The following is a 14,768-nucleotide window of genomic DNA, read 5'->3' as shown; positions in this document are numbered from 1 at the left end:
TTCTTCTTCTTCTCTCTCTCTCTCTCTCTCTCTCTCTCTCTCTCTCTCTCTCTCTCTCTCTCTGTATTTACAGTGTCTCTTGGAATTAATTTAGACTGCCGGAGCTGTGTTGGTCATTGTGATCTGTGAACAGCTCATTGGAAGTCATGTTTGATTAAATTGAGATTCTAGAAGGAGCCTGGATCCTTTAAAGTTCCAGTTGGCTCTGCTCAGCTCTGTACTCCTTCAGCAACACTGTAGAGCCTTGTTTAAGCTTCCAGCATCTCAAGAATTCATTTATGCATATCTATGTCTAACTAAAATAGGAGCTTCCACCCCAAGAATGTTGGAGGAGTTAAGAAAATGTAATGGGGTTCAGTCTGGTGCCGTGGGGAGCTTTCCCTGAGTAGTGACTTTGAGATGGCAGTGTTGGAAGTTTGATGAAGTCACTGACGGAGCATCCCAGGTGAGGAAGAGCAGTGTTGAGAAGAATTGTGAGGAAGAGTAGGCTACACATCAAAGGTGCAAAGATCCTGACTTCATCTGAATAAACCAGGGAAAGACCTGTGGGCCATGAACCTGGAGAAGCCAGCAGGGACCAGAATTTCCCTGAGGGCAGAGGCATAGGAACAGCTCTGCTCTTAATTCTGAAAGGAAATGAGAGTTTCACAACAATCAGACCGTGACTCTTAAACTTTTATGCTTATTGTGCCTGTTGGAGAGTATTCACTGCTTAGGGACAGACGACCACCCAGGAGCTCACCCTAGTTTTTCCTGCTGCTTGCTCCAGACCCAGAAACTACAGTGTCAGGCAAGTTGAAGTCTCCTGCGAGGGTGGAGCTTGTCCTCCCTGCCCTGTGCTCTCTGTGGAAGGTCAGGAGGATTTCCTTAAGGTGAGATTTACCTTTCCTAGTATACTGTGAACTCTGTCATGTTCAATTTATTGCTCCATAGCATACCCCCAAGACAGTAGAACTGTATTTTACACACTATTGTGTGTTTTCAAGCATTCAGCACAGCGTCTTGCTCACAGTTGGTGCTCAATACATATTTATTGATTTAGTTAACGGATGGATGAGTAAACAATGCTTGTATAATTCTCCCCAAAGGGATCCAAAGATGTGAACAGAACTTGCTGGAAGGCTCCTCAGAGAGTTGTTTGTTTGCTGACTCTGTTGATATTTGTAGCTAAGGCAGCAGAGACCGAAAGACTGCTACTGATTTTGCAAATTCATTTGCCTGTGCAAACAGCCACGCTGCGGGCACTTCCACAGGACCCAGGACAGGAGTGCTGCAACCTCTGTCATCTGGCAGGGTGTCTGAAAACACAGCTTTAGCCCACCTGCTTGTTTTCAACCTGGAGCAGCAACTGAAGGGACAGGAGGCACCAGCGGCTTTTTACCTCTTTGTAATGACTCAGGTTTGAGCAGCAACAAGTTAATCTCCTTAATCATTATGGTTGTTTATTCAGAAAACGCCAAAACAATTTTCATGTAAATTTTTGGAGTTGATCACGAGTAAATAGAACCAAATATTTTACCCAAAGCCATGTAATCGTTGGCAAGTGAGACTTTCCATGGTGAGTCAGAAATGCAGAAAAGATAGGGCTTCAATCGGATGGTCCAGCCCTACTGTTATCAGGCCCATGTGACAAAAGGAATTGGGGGCAGGGAGTTTGCCAGGATGGGAGCTGGGAACATGTGACAAAGGGAAACAGGTAGAAGGGGAGAATGCCGTGAGAACTGAGAAAAGGACTTTTAAAGAATTTCATGCACCCAATCATTACTTTCAGGGGTAATGTTTTAGGGGACAGGAGCAGCCTTTGTAGGAGTAGGACCCCAGCAACCTCGCTAAGGCACTGTGATCTTGTCTCAGGTGGCGCATCATGGGTGAATTCAAGACACATGAGGAGGGTTGGAAGCAACACCAGATATCTACATACCGTTTTCTTCCATAACTGGTCATCACAGTTTCAACTCATTCACACTAACCAATGGTCCACCCCCATGTCGATTTATCTTCAGAACATCCCCAGATATGCTGAATTACAAAATTTGAAGACAGCATGTGAATGGTGACATTTGTAGCCTCTCTCTTTCACCTCCCCCCTCCCCCACACTTGTATTAATGCATCTTTTTCAAAGCCAGACTCTTCCCAGAAGCCTCTGTTTCCCATGAGGTCCTGTGGATGCCTCTGCAGCAGGGCTGTTTGCCCAGGCAAATGATAGCAGTGTCAGAGTCTTTCAGTTTGCCCATCAGCAAACACTTGGTAATCATTCGAATGCCTCCTTTTTAACTAAATTTGTGGCCAACGCATAGGATGCACCATGCTTGCCCCCTGCTTGATTACTGCGTCTCTTCCTTTCCTTTGTGGACTGCAAAATTCATTCTGCTTTTGTTTGTTTGTTTGTTTGGTTGGTTGGTTGCTTGTTTGTTTAATTTTGAAACAAACAAACAAACAAACAAAAACAGAGGGCCCCTTTCCTATGTCTCACAGATAACTTTGTTTTAGTTGATAATATGTGATGGCTTGGATGTAAAATGACGTCCATAGGCTCATGTTTTCTAACATTTGATTCCCAGATGGGGATGCTACTTAGAGAAGTTGTGGGGGAGGGGGTTATACAGGTTATACACAGGTTATACACAGGTTATACACAGGTTTGCAGCCGAATGTCAAGCTGTAGGGACAGACCAGGGAGTTGGGCTGCCTTGGCTTCTGAGTTGGTTGGGCTTTCTGGTCCAAAATGTATCTCCTTATAAGGAGCAAACCCAAACCTTTCTTCCCTTAAGATACTTCTGTGTGGTATATTGTCACAGTGAACAAGTGTGTTATACAGCTATTGCAAAACCTGCACAAGAGCATGCAGAAGGAAGGACTCTGGCCTCCCTCCATGAGGGTGTCTTAGGGTTCTACTGCTGTGCAGAGACATCGTGACCAAGGCAACTCTTACAAAGGAAAACGTTTACTTGGAGCTGGCTTACAGATTCAGAGGTTTCATTCGTTATCATCACCACAGAAAACCTTGGTGATGTGCAGGCAGACACGGTGCTGGAGGAGCTGAGACTTCTACATCTTGATCTGCAGGCAGCAGGAGACTGTATGCTACAACAGACCAACTTGGAATATTTGAGACCTCAGAGTTCACCTCCACAATGACATACATCCTCTACAAGGCCACACCAAGTAAAAGTGGCCCTCACTGTGGGCTAAACGTTTAAACACATGAGTCTCTGGGGGATACCACAGAGGGGTCCATTTGGTAGCTTTCCGTTACTCCACTGGGTCTACAGTAGTGGAGACAGTGGCTACTGTTAGCCATGAGCTGCCTCCCACCATCTGATTTCCTTTTTGAGTCACAACAATGTTGCACTCTTCAGTTTCTTTTGTATTCTTAACATTCTAGGCTACATTTGTTTCCATATCATTAAATTTCTTAGCACACATTGTGTTGTTTTGGATGTTTGCATATTTTATAAAAAGGGATAATCTGTAACTGTTTTTTTTTTAAATCACTAACAATGGGATCTGTTTAATGTTTCATTGATAAAAACTCTATTAAGGTTTTTATTTACTTTGGGCCCGAAGATATTGCTAAATTCCTAAGCTACAATAGTCACACATTTATATGAACTCTCAACTGTTTTCTGATTATGGAATTCAGAGCGTGGGGCCAAAGGCCAGGGCATTATGCAGACAGTATTTCTAAAAGACGAATTTTCACAGCTAAAGATATTTGACTCAAGTCTAATTTGCTTCATTGATATGTCAATTAACATTTGGAAATCACTTAATCAATTAGACATCTTCCCGAACGTTCAAGAGTGATTCAGATAACTTCATGGCTCTACTATTGCTCCTAATGCTTGCTGGCTATACTGCAGAAGGGGAATGAGTTTACAGCCAGTGCTCTCTGTAGACACACCTGCTGCCCTCTGTGGGAGAGGAAACAGACAGGCTGGGGCTGTGCTCAGCACCTGCGCAGGGAGTGGAAGAAATCCTCTTGCCAAAGGGAGTGTGTTAGAGGCCTAGGGTATGTGCTTTCTCCCTAAGGGTTTGCTGCTTCTCTACCCCATGCACGCCGGCTCTAAGCCCATTGCAGTCTGTGTAGACCTATGCCCTCTGCATTCAGCAGTCTGTGGCTCGCCATTCCTCCCACCCACAGTGCCTTCTGCTGGAAAGCAGGTCTGGAAGCACATGCTGGCTCTGGGGGAACAGGTGGCTGGCAGTACTGTCTCGTTTTTCCTCCCCTGCTGGATGGCAGTGGGGTGTGGATCAGGACTGGATACACTTAGCAGTGATGCTCTTTGATTACTGAAGGATCTGTTTGAGGAGAAAGGGAAATAAATGAGCTGGGTTACATGAGTAAAATTAGAAAACACTTCAGCCCTGGGAGAGATGCCTAAAACACTGGAAATGTGTTGACCAATGCTAAATTCTGTCTCCTTGACAGCAAAAGAAGACAACAACAGTTGAGCGATTCACTAGGTGCTGGTGTGAAATATTAAGGACTTGATTTTGTTCTGAAAAAAATCAGGCCATGGAAGACATCTTGGATGAGGGCTTTAGATTTGGGGGTGTGAACTGACATGTGAAAACCTGCCCCCGATTAATGTGGACAGCTCTGATTTGGGGGTATGCGGCTATAAAACCAATGTGGTAAAATATTTCATGGGTTTGGGGAAATATTCAAGCAGTCAACATATGAAAATCCAATGAAAATCCAAATCTCTAAGAATCTATTCTTTGAGAAGAAAAGAAAAAAAAAACCAAAAAAACAGATTTAAGTTTTCACTGCGTTACTGAAGTCAAGCTGAGTACATAAACTGCACATACTTCAGACGCACACTTGAGAGGTGTGTCATCTAGACACACCCCCAAATCCAGCACTAGCGAGGGCTATGTCTGCTCCTTCACCCTGAAAGCTCCGTCCTGTCTCTTCACTATCCCCTTCTCTCTGCCTCTTCACAGCTCTTCTCCAGGACAGCAATGCTCAGCTTGATGCTGCTGTGACAAGGATGCAGTGTGTCCTGGAATGGTGTGTAAGTGGGCAAGGAAAATGTGCTCTATGTTCTTGGCTCTGTCTCCCTCCACATGATTGTATCAATATTCATTCATATTTTAGTGGACAATGCTAGTTCATTCTTTTGTGTTGCCGACTAGCATTCCCATGTATGGCTGAATGTCTGAGCAGATACTGCGGCTCTTTAAGTCACATGTGTTAATGCTCCATAGGACGAAGAAGTGCCTTACACTCTAAGTTTTCTTCCATCTTTACCAAGTGGGTGAAGTTTTCTACAGCATCAATATTCTTTATGATTTAAAAGGGTGTTGTTTATGGCATTTGTAGTTGTGTGTGTGTGTGTGTGTGTGTGTGTGTGTGTGTATGGAGCTGCAATAGGGTTACATTTGTGTATGTGTGTGTTGTATGCATGTGCACAAGTGTGTGCATTGCATGTGTGGGTATGTGTGTGCATGCTTATTTGGAGACCAGAGGACCACCTTGGATATCAGCATCAATCTGAAGATGCCACCTACCTTTTTTTGAGACGGGGTCTCTCACTGGCCTACAACTCTCTGATTTGACCAGTGAGTTCCAGGGCTCTGCCTGTTTCCCTCTGCCCCATTCAGCCATATGGAGTCGAGTGAATTATTCCTTGAGTGTTGTTTTCTGCAGTCTGAGGAGGCACGGAAGCTGCCCTGTTTTCATTTTAAGGAGGACTACATTCTATCGACAACATGTGTGATATTCAACACCTTACTGACAAACAGGCCTTGTGTCTGTTGATTTTTGCCCTCTGAAGTTCTGAGCACACTGAAGGTGGGCCAGTCTAATGTGTGATTTCTGTAGCATGACAACTCATTCTGACTGTCACATGGGATGAGACATAGACAGTAGATAGGTGAGCACACCCCTAGGTATTGATGGAAATTGAAGTGGGAAGTCCCTCTTTGAATGTGCAGTGCACCTCTCAACAGACTGGGGCCCAGATAGAAGCCAAGTGGAAGATGTTCTCTTTCCATATCCTGGACCCAGTGAGTACGGTGCCTCATTTGTCACAGCTTCCTCTGTCTTAAAAGGCTCTGCCTCACCCCAAGTCCATAGCAAGGAAGCAAGTGGCCATAAAGCAGCCGCTGTGTGTGAATAAGTTCTTCTTTCTTCAAGTTGTCTTAAGCTGGCTGTGGTGTGGTCTAACTTAGCCTTGTGGTCAGATAACTGCTCTGAGCCTTACTTCCCGTCACAATCCCGTCTGTCCCCTACCGGTCACAACACCATCCATCCGTCCCTTCTCTGTTCTTGTCTCATCCCACCAAACCACCTCCCACCTTTCAACACTCTTCAGGATATAAAGTCCTGTGTGTGACTTCAGCTTGCCCAACTGGAAGACCAGGGGCGGCTTCCAGCCCCATCCCTGCCCAGGTGAGACCTGAGCAGCTGTGGCCACCCACAAAGAGAAGCTGCTTTCATGGCTCCTTTCTGCAGACCACGCCTTCTTACTGTTGCCATGCTGGCCTCTCTCCCTGCATGGGATCCTGCACTTGTAGCTGGACTGCAGCTTGCTGCCTGGGTCCCACAGTGCTGCAGCACATTAGGGATGTTCTGCCTCTGGCTGCCATCTGCTGTGTTGCTTTCTTCCATGCCTTTGGGACTTGTAAATATGATGACATGTCTTTTATCTTTGCATCAAGTTATTGATAACGATACTCTGAATAGCCCAAGCTAAGACTTGCATACTTCACCTCCTACTGATGACTATTATAACTCATGAGTCAGTGACCTGATCATATGACCCATTCTGTCATGTGGTTCTATACCATAGCCAGCTTCATTTGCTATGCATGAGGGTTACTCCCTTCATCTTTATACCCCTATGCAAGGCAGAGGGTCAAAAGATGGCAAGTATTTATATCAGGGTATAATTGGGAGGTGGAAAGAAATTAATCTGGGGGTGGGGTGGGAGAGGGCAACAGAAGAATGAGATTGAATATATTATATGCATTATGAAAAAGAATGAAACCATTCTTGTAATTATTGCTAATAAAATATTTAAATGAGATTAAAAACTAAATTGAATTAAATGTACATTGGTTAGAGAAGATGCCTGCTGAAGTATTTTATTGAAAGTATTGCTAGGCTAAGGAGGTGACTTATGGGTTAAGAGTATGGACTGCTCTGGTAGGGAATGATCTGGGTTCAGTTCCCAGAACCTTCCCCCCCCCCCCCCACACACACACAGACAGTGGCTAACAATGGCTATTGCTACAGTTCAGGAGATCCAATGCCTTCTTCTGGCCTCTGAGTACACTGCACATGTGTGCTCTTCATATATGTGTGTGTGCATGTGTGTGTATGTGTGTGTGTAAAATATTTACACATAGAAAGTAAACTAAATGAATCTAAAATTTCTAAGTTTTGTCTCCTCTTTAAGATGTCTAGACCCTGGGGAAAAGACCTGCCGTGGCTGACAGGTACCAGGTAATCATGCCTCAGACCATCTGATGAAATGTAGATGTGGTGAATTTTCCAGGAGAGAAATGCCATTGCTGCCTGTGATTTGTGCCAGCACTCCCTTCCTTCCCTTTGTGGCTCTGGGAAATCCACGTGACTCCCCTCCTTCACCTTCTCTAATCTTTTCCCTCTCTGTTTTTTCAAAGGTCACAAAGATTTTTCGGAGATCATGTTTCAACTGTTTTCTGGATCCTGGGCCCTGTCTAGGGGCTCCCAGGCTGTCTGCTGAGTGGCCTTTATATTTGTATCAGGACATCCGTGTGTGTGTGTGTGTGTGTGTGTGTGTGTGTGACTGAAGTAAGTAAGAGAAAGGAGTGGGGAAGAGAGGAAGGTAAGTGGGCATTGTGCTGACACAGCACAGGCTCACCTGGTCCTTCAGAACTCAGTGATGCTAAGACGGAGACTGGACAGTTACAGACTCAGCTCCGTGTAAGGGTATCCTCCTCCCCCTCATATTACTCCCCCTCTTAATGCCCCAGTGGTCACCCCCACCCCTGGCTGCTCATGAGTAATGTCTGTCTCTACTCCTTTCTCTCTGTCTCACAAAATGCTAACGAATGCTCATGGCTTGCACACCCACCTTGAAGTCCTTGGTGATGACCTGCAACTTTCAGCATCACCAGAATGAACTCCAGCCAGCCAGCCTTTTATCTCAAGAGTATCTTGTTGCCAGGGCACAGGGTCCGGGCAGGGAGGGAAGGGTAGAGTCAGATGTCCACTATTCAATGCAGAGGAAGGAACTCATATCCAGCCCCTTCTCACAGAATGGAGCCTGGGTTTCCATTCACTGAGAGAAACACTCGACAAAGGCCACATTCTTCTCCTGGCTTCGGCTTGCTTTCAGCCCACATTTATTTCTGAACATGGTAACCCACCCGATATGGCATCCCATCCTTAGGTGTGTTTGGACAGACAACTATGGAAACGTCATTCCGGATGATAATGGCCCCCAAACAAGAACTGAGTCTTCTGCGAGTGAATCTCAAATACCCCAAGGTTCTGTGTCTGGAGACCTTCTTGCAGCGTGAACATTCCCCCAGTTAGGTCAGCAAGGAAGCTTTGCAACAACAACGCTCTGCTGTTCTCACGTTGGGAGATGGCAGGAGAGAGAAAGCTTCTGCCCTGGATTTCTCTACCCAGACGTAACAGCTGGGTACTAGTCTTTAGAGTCAGCATGGCAACACACCTCTAGGTGTGTCTGTTGAGGGCACTTCTAGAGAGGTTTAACTGAGAACAGAAAACCTCTGGATGTGCATCACACCGTGCTAGGATCTGGGGTCCCAGGATGGATAAAAGGAACTGAGCAGAGCTGAGCACTCTCTGCTTCCTAGCTGTGAACACAGTGAGGCCAGTCAGTCACCCCTGTGCACATCCTACTCTTTACACCAGAACTTCCCCACTGTAATGGGCTCACCCTCAAACTGTACGCCAAAGTAGGCCTTTCCTTCCTTCTGTTCATGTGCTAATTATTTGGTCACAGCAACAGCACAGAAAAGTCTGTGGAGCTGCCATCAAGGGATCTGTGTGAGAGATTCAGCGTCGACTGTGTGAGAGAGTGCGGTGCTGGCCCTGGATCTAGCCTTGTGGTGAGAAGCTCTCACTAGCGTCTTGGAGCCGCCTTGCCTCCATTTAAGCTTTCAACTTTCTCTTGAAGTTTTCCCTCATGACCTTTCATGTAATTTCTCCCCACCCCAATCCACGGGTGTCTAGGGTGTCTCCATGGGAATAAATGAACGTGGTTTTTTAATCAGTCTTTCCTCGTGTTTAAAGATGAAACTCCCAATGCCCTTATCAGATTAGTGTGGGAACTTGAGCAAATGGAAATTGGTCACTGTCTACTCACAGATGCAGCATGCCCGTAATCTTAGCGTTGGTACTGGTGAAGCAGAAGCTGGGGGACAGTTGTGGGATCTAGCCTGGGATCTGGAGTGAGTTCCAGGGTAGAATGAGCTAAAATGAGTCACTGTCTTTAGACAAACAATAGAATAGAAAGCAGAAGAAATATAGAAGCAGACACTATATTCTTGGAGTTTTTAACTGAGAAGACAGTTGAAGTTATTTGTTATAGAAAGGACATCGTCCCCCTGTAGACTTGTTTTGTGTGTGTTTCTGTTGAATGATACCATATTTGGCATTGTTCATTCATTGACATTGAACCCACTGTACTTTGCACCCACATCGAGTTAATCTGACACGCATTCGTTTCCACAGAGGCTCACCACAGCCTTACAGCTCACCAGTCACTATGGGGAAGTTCGACCTTAAGCCACCAAATTGCCAAAAACGTACAAAGGAGTTGACACTGCATGACTGGAGTTACTGTGTGTGTCTATGAAAGTGGAGACCAGAGAGCAGAGGATCACCTTGCTCAGCCCTGGGTAGTGATTCTGGCCACTCATTATATAGCCATGACGAACCCCAAAGGGCAATGCGTGCTGGCTGGCTCTGGCTGAGAAATTAGCTGTACTGGGAGTCAAGATTTGTGGGTATGCAATCTGTGACTGCTGAATGCACAATACCCTGGATGGGTCATCTGGGGAATTACGTTCCAGACTGACAAGCTCACGTGTCATTCATGACCACTCTCGGTCTCAGTGAAAAATTTCCCCGAACTTAACAAACTCCCCCCAGATTCCTCTCTCCACGTTGGCCTCTGTAGCAGCCTCCACCTGTGTGCTGCCTACCCTCACACAGCCTGAACATGGCCATGAAGCCGTTATTGTTAGGTCTGAGGTCTCTTTCTTCCAAGGAAACACAGAGCAGAAGAAGATCAAGGCCCAAAGAGCATCCCCTAAGTGATCTGTCCCAATTCTTCACCCTTGGGTGAGATGGCCCTAAGGCAGGTGCCACCAGATTCTCAGAAGGTTCCGGAAAGATTGAGCCCTGTTGCCTGCAGCACATCTTTCAGTGGTGGGTGGTGCTAATGGTGACATAGTAGTGGTAGTAGTTGTAGTAGTGCCTACCTTACACTCCTGCTGCCAGACCCCACTCTAGAATGCCTGTTTTATAAATGACCGTTGTCTAAAGGCTAGGAGACATTGGCTCTAGACTTTTCTTTGAGGCCCGGGGTCTCCAGGGCTCCTTGGTGCTCCTCAGTACTCTTCAGTGCTGTTGGGTGCTCCTCGGCTGGTAGCCACCTCATTGATGCCTGTGCTCTGTCACGCTGCATACTGTGTGGTTCTGCCTGTGTTCCTCCTTCAGTAAGGACATTGGATCTAGGCCAGTCACATGACTTCATCTACTCTGAAGTAAGTCTGTAAAGATGAATCCAAGCACAGGCCTTGAGACAACTCAGAGGGTAAGGGTGTTCACTGCCAATCCTGATGGTCTCGCATGTTCAGTCCCTGGAGCCCCTTGTGGAAGGAGAGAAATGAACCATGAGAGCTGTGTTCTTTCTTCCACATGCACAGCAGGATTGTCACACGTCCCCCCTCCATACAAGATAAATAAATAAATTCACTGAAAGAATTTTGTTTTTAAAAGACTGTACTAAATCTATCCTAAGGTCATACAATCTGCTTGTATACATCACAGGCATGAAGGGTTCCATGCTACACGGTAGCCGTGTTACATGCTCCATCATGTCTCAGTTACTTTTCTTGCAGCCATGATTAAGCAAGTCCAGGGAGAAAGGGTTTGATTTGGCTCCTGGTTCGAGGGCAGACAGTCTATGGTGGCAGGGGGTCCGTGCAATGGGTGCTTTGTGTCTGCTCCTATTTTAGGGAAATGAGAGGCAGACACAGAGCCAGCCTGTATCCAGACCACTCCCAGTTTCCAATCCATTCATTCTTGGACCCCAGCCCATGGACGGTGCAGGACAGGTCTTCCTGGCTCTGTTAAGCCCTGTGAAAACCTCTGTCACACACAAAGATGTGACCTTCGCTAATGCCTTAGGTGTTCCTCGAACCGATCAAGTGGATCCTTGAATTTACATCACTTTACCAGGGAGCACCCCTCCCAGCCCCAGTCTGCCCCCCCCCCGCCCCTACACCCTCACCCTAGTCCAGCCACCCTTTCCCACAATGTAGTTCAGCCACTTAGACCCCAGGGGTGATTCCTTCTTTTCCCCTGGCTTTCACCTCTCTTTGTCACTACAGAACAAGTCCCAGCTCCCCACACATTTCATTGCTTATTAAACATTGAGGGGGGAAAAAAGCATACATCAACTTGATGTCTCTCTGAATAATTATATTTTCAACCTTAGGTATTTAATTTTCCAATTCAATCTAAGATGCTCGTTTGACATTTGTAAAATATTATTAAGTCCTCGGTGAAAGTAACAATTACTAGTGACACCAATCTCCTCCAGGACAATTACCATGCTCAAGAGAAGGGTTTTCAGGTGCAATTAAATAAAATACTAATGCAAAAATTCCTGTCCAAGATCCCATGGGGGTTTACGAAGTTCATGGTACCTTCTGCTCAGTTTAATTTGTATTTTTTTTTTTTGTACAAGAAAACGGGTATGAATACAGGTGATGATGTCTTATTTGTCTCCAAGGGACACTGTGTACAGCTACAGTAGCTCGGAGCACAGTTAGAAACGGCAGGCACAGAGCAGACCATTTTCCGGCAGAGAACGCTCTTGCTAGGGCACTTTTCTTTCTGGCTGTTTATTTTGTAAGATTCTTAATGTTTTCCGTTCGTTCTCTGTTTTGGATTCAACAGCCAATAGGAACGAGGACACACTGCCCTGGGAAGGGAGCACATGGGCTGTTTATAGTGGTACAAACCAGGACCTGGGTATGTGTGTCTATGGCTGGAGAGAAGAGGCTTAGCTCAAGTTGCTAATAGCAACAGGCACAGACCTGGGCTTCAGCCACAGGAAGTCACGTCCCCTGCCCTGCTGCTATCAGCAACAGAGACAGACAGGTGCATCAGGTCCCCATCTCTGTGTAGTATTAGAGGTGTGTTTGTCACTTTGTTGTGACGCACCCACCAGAGCCGAGCACTCAGACATGGGTTCAAGCCAACAGAGAGTCTTTAATAGCTGGCTGGTGACTGTAGCCGATGTTTGGAACGTAAATGCAGTCCTGAACCTTTCTCGGGGTGGGTTTTTAAACACAGAAACTACAACCTGGGTTAACACACCCCAGTTAGAAAAAAAAAACAAAAAACAAAAAACAAAAAACAAACAAACAAAAAAAAAACCACACACACACACACACACAAAACAAAACAAAACAAAACAAGCAGTTAGCCAAAAGCAGAACTACAGAAGCCAGAAAGTACATTTAGAGACTTTCCCTGAACTATGGACTTTGATGGATGAGGGCTGCCTGTGCTCTGGACTACTCACCACCTACCCTACCTGCCCTCGAAGTTTGGAGCTGAGGTGACCCTCTGCAGCAAGCTCACCTGAACTCTGCTGCAAGGGCCTTGAATACCCTCCACCACGTGTCCCATTGGTCCCAAGAAAGCATCGCTTCTAAACAGCAATTCCCGATTGGTTGGCATTGTTTGCACCAGCAATCCTTGATCTCTAAGGCAGTCTTCAGTTAGGTCCTACTGTAGGAGATGCCTTTGCAACTGCGCCTCCCCCCACCTCACAGGCGTTTATGTAGAGGTGGCCACAGTCATTCCTCCTAGAGATGACGTCTTTGTTCTCATTTTGGCAGGTGGTGCTGTCTACCCGTTGAGCTCCAAGGACTGATAGTATTTCCATCATGGCGTCTGTTGGGCTAATATCTGGGGACCTACTAAGGTGTGGGGGCCTATTACAGGCTTACAGACATTCTGAACCAGGGAAGCAATAGCTATCCTTCAACCAGCAGCCAGAGCAACCCTACTTTCTGCTCGTAATAGAGCCCTTACCCAGTGTATTCTCAAAAGGAAAAGAACCAACAGAATGAATATATATCGGTGTACACACACACACACACACACACACACACACTTCACACTTGGAATCTGCTGAAGGCTTGGAAGATTTTGGAAAGCTCCTGGTCATTAGTTTATGTTGGGACACAGAGAAGTTGTGGTCTTGGTGACGGTGGCACTAGGAACAGGACAGACTAATTCATCAACAAGAGGTGAAGGCAGAACTGCTTTGTCCTTGAACCTCTTTATATCTTCTAGAAGGTGCTGCTCACCCCAAAGAGGGTCTGGAAAAGCCTTCGCAGACCTGTGCAGGTATGCCCCCTAGTTCATTCCAAATCTAACCAAGCTGATGATCCAATCTACCATCAAACCAGCTGACTCAGAATCTCCCAAAATCCTTGTCCAAAAGACAAGGTGACTGATTTTATTTGGTTTATTGCTGGCCCCTGTTTCTTCTGTATAAACAGGCTGTGATTCCGCAAGACAGGGACTTGGGTCTTCTGCTTCACAGGCTGTTGATGAGGTTGTCATCACCCTACAGGACAGATATGTCCAGTGCTTCCTAGCTCTTCCTCACAATGGACTGTTGAAGATAACTGCTCTACTTTGTGCTTCTATTGTGAGAAAACACCATAACCAAAACCAGCTTGGAAATAAAAGGCTGTCCTAAAGGGAAGTCAGGGCAGAAGCCCATGACAGGAACCTATGGGCAGGAACAGAGACAGAGGCCATGGAGGAGTTCCACTGACTTGATTAGTTTCCAGCCTCACATCCAACTACCTTTCTTATAGCTCTGAGGACCACACATCCAAGTATGGCACCATCCATAGTGGTCGGGGCCCTCACTCAATTATTTCTCAATTATTAACCAAGAGAACACTCAGGCTTACCTACAGAACATCTAGTGGCATTTTGGCAATGGAAGTTTCCTCTTCCCAGGTGACCCAAGCTTATGTCAGGTTGACAAAACATTACACAGAACAGTGACCCACCACAGTGTTGCAAGTGCCCCTCCTCACAGTTGCCCAACCTTGAGGAATCTATCCCAAATCAGAAAGACATAGGTAAGTTTTACTTTGCATACACAGGCTAACTGGTCTGTGTGCACACTGCCCGTTGTGTATGGGTGTCAGCCCCTCAACCCTGACCCAAGCTTCTCCACAGCTTTCCTGCCTCCCCTGTCCTACCAGTCAGTGACATGAGACACACTCACATTCGTCAAGATGGTGAGAGTCCTCCAGACCTACTTCATCTACATATTCTACAATTTTTTCCATGGGTGATCAGAAAAGGTCTCAGGGCATTATTCCTGGAAGGAGCGTGGTAGCAAGATCATTTTGTGCGTTTTCAGAGCTGGAACTAAAAAGTGTGAGGACACAGGAATGGGTGGAAGCCTAGCTGAACTCTGAGCCCTGAGCCCTGAGCCCTGAGCCCTGAGCCCTGAGCCCTGAGCCCTGA

General features: G+C 46.2%; 1 pseudogene; it reads left to right on the top strand.

Annotated features, from left to right (window-relative positions):
• The window catches only part of LOC110336943, a 27,686-nt pseudogene that overhangs the window by 1,318 nt on the left and 11,600 nt on the right, over window positions 1-14,768 (top strand).

This window comes from Mus pahari, chromosome 19 (assembly GCF_900095145.1).
Source record: "Mus pahari chromosome 19, PAHARI_EIJ_v1.1, whole genome shotgun sequence".
In the NCBI taxonomy this organism is placed as follows: domain Eukaryota; kingdom Metazoa; phylum Chordata; class Mammalia; order Rodentia; family Muridae; genus Mus; species Mus pahari.
Note: the sequence above shows the minus strand (reverse complement) of the source record. Positions and strands in the feature narration are given on the sequence as shown.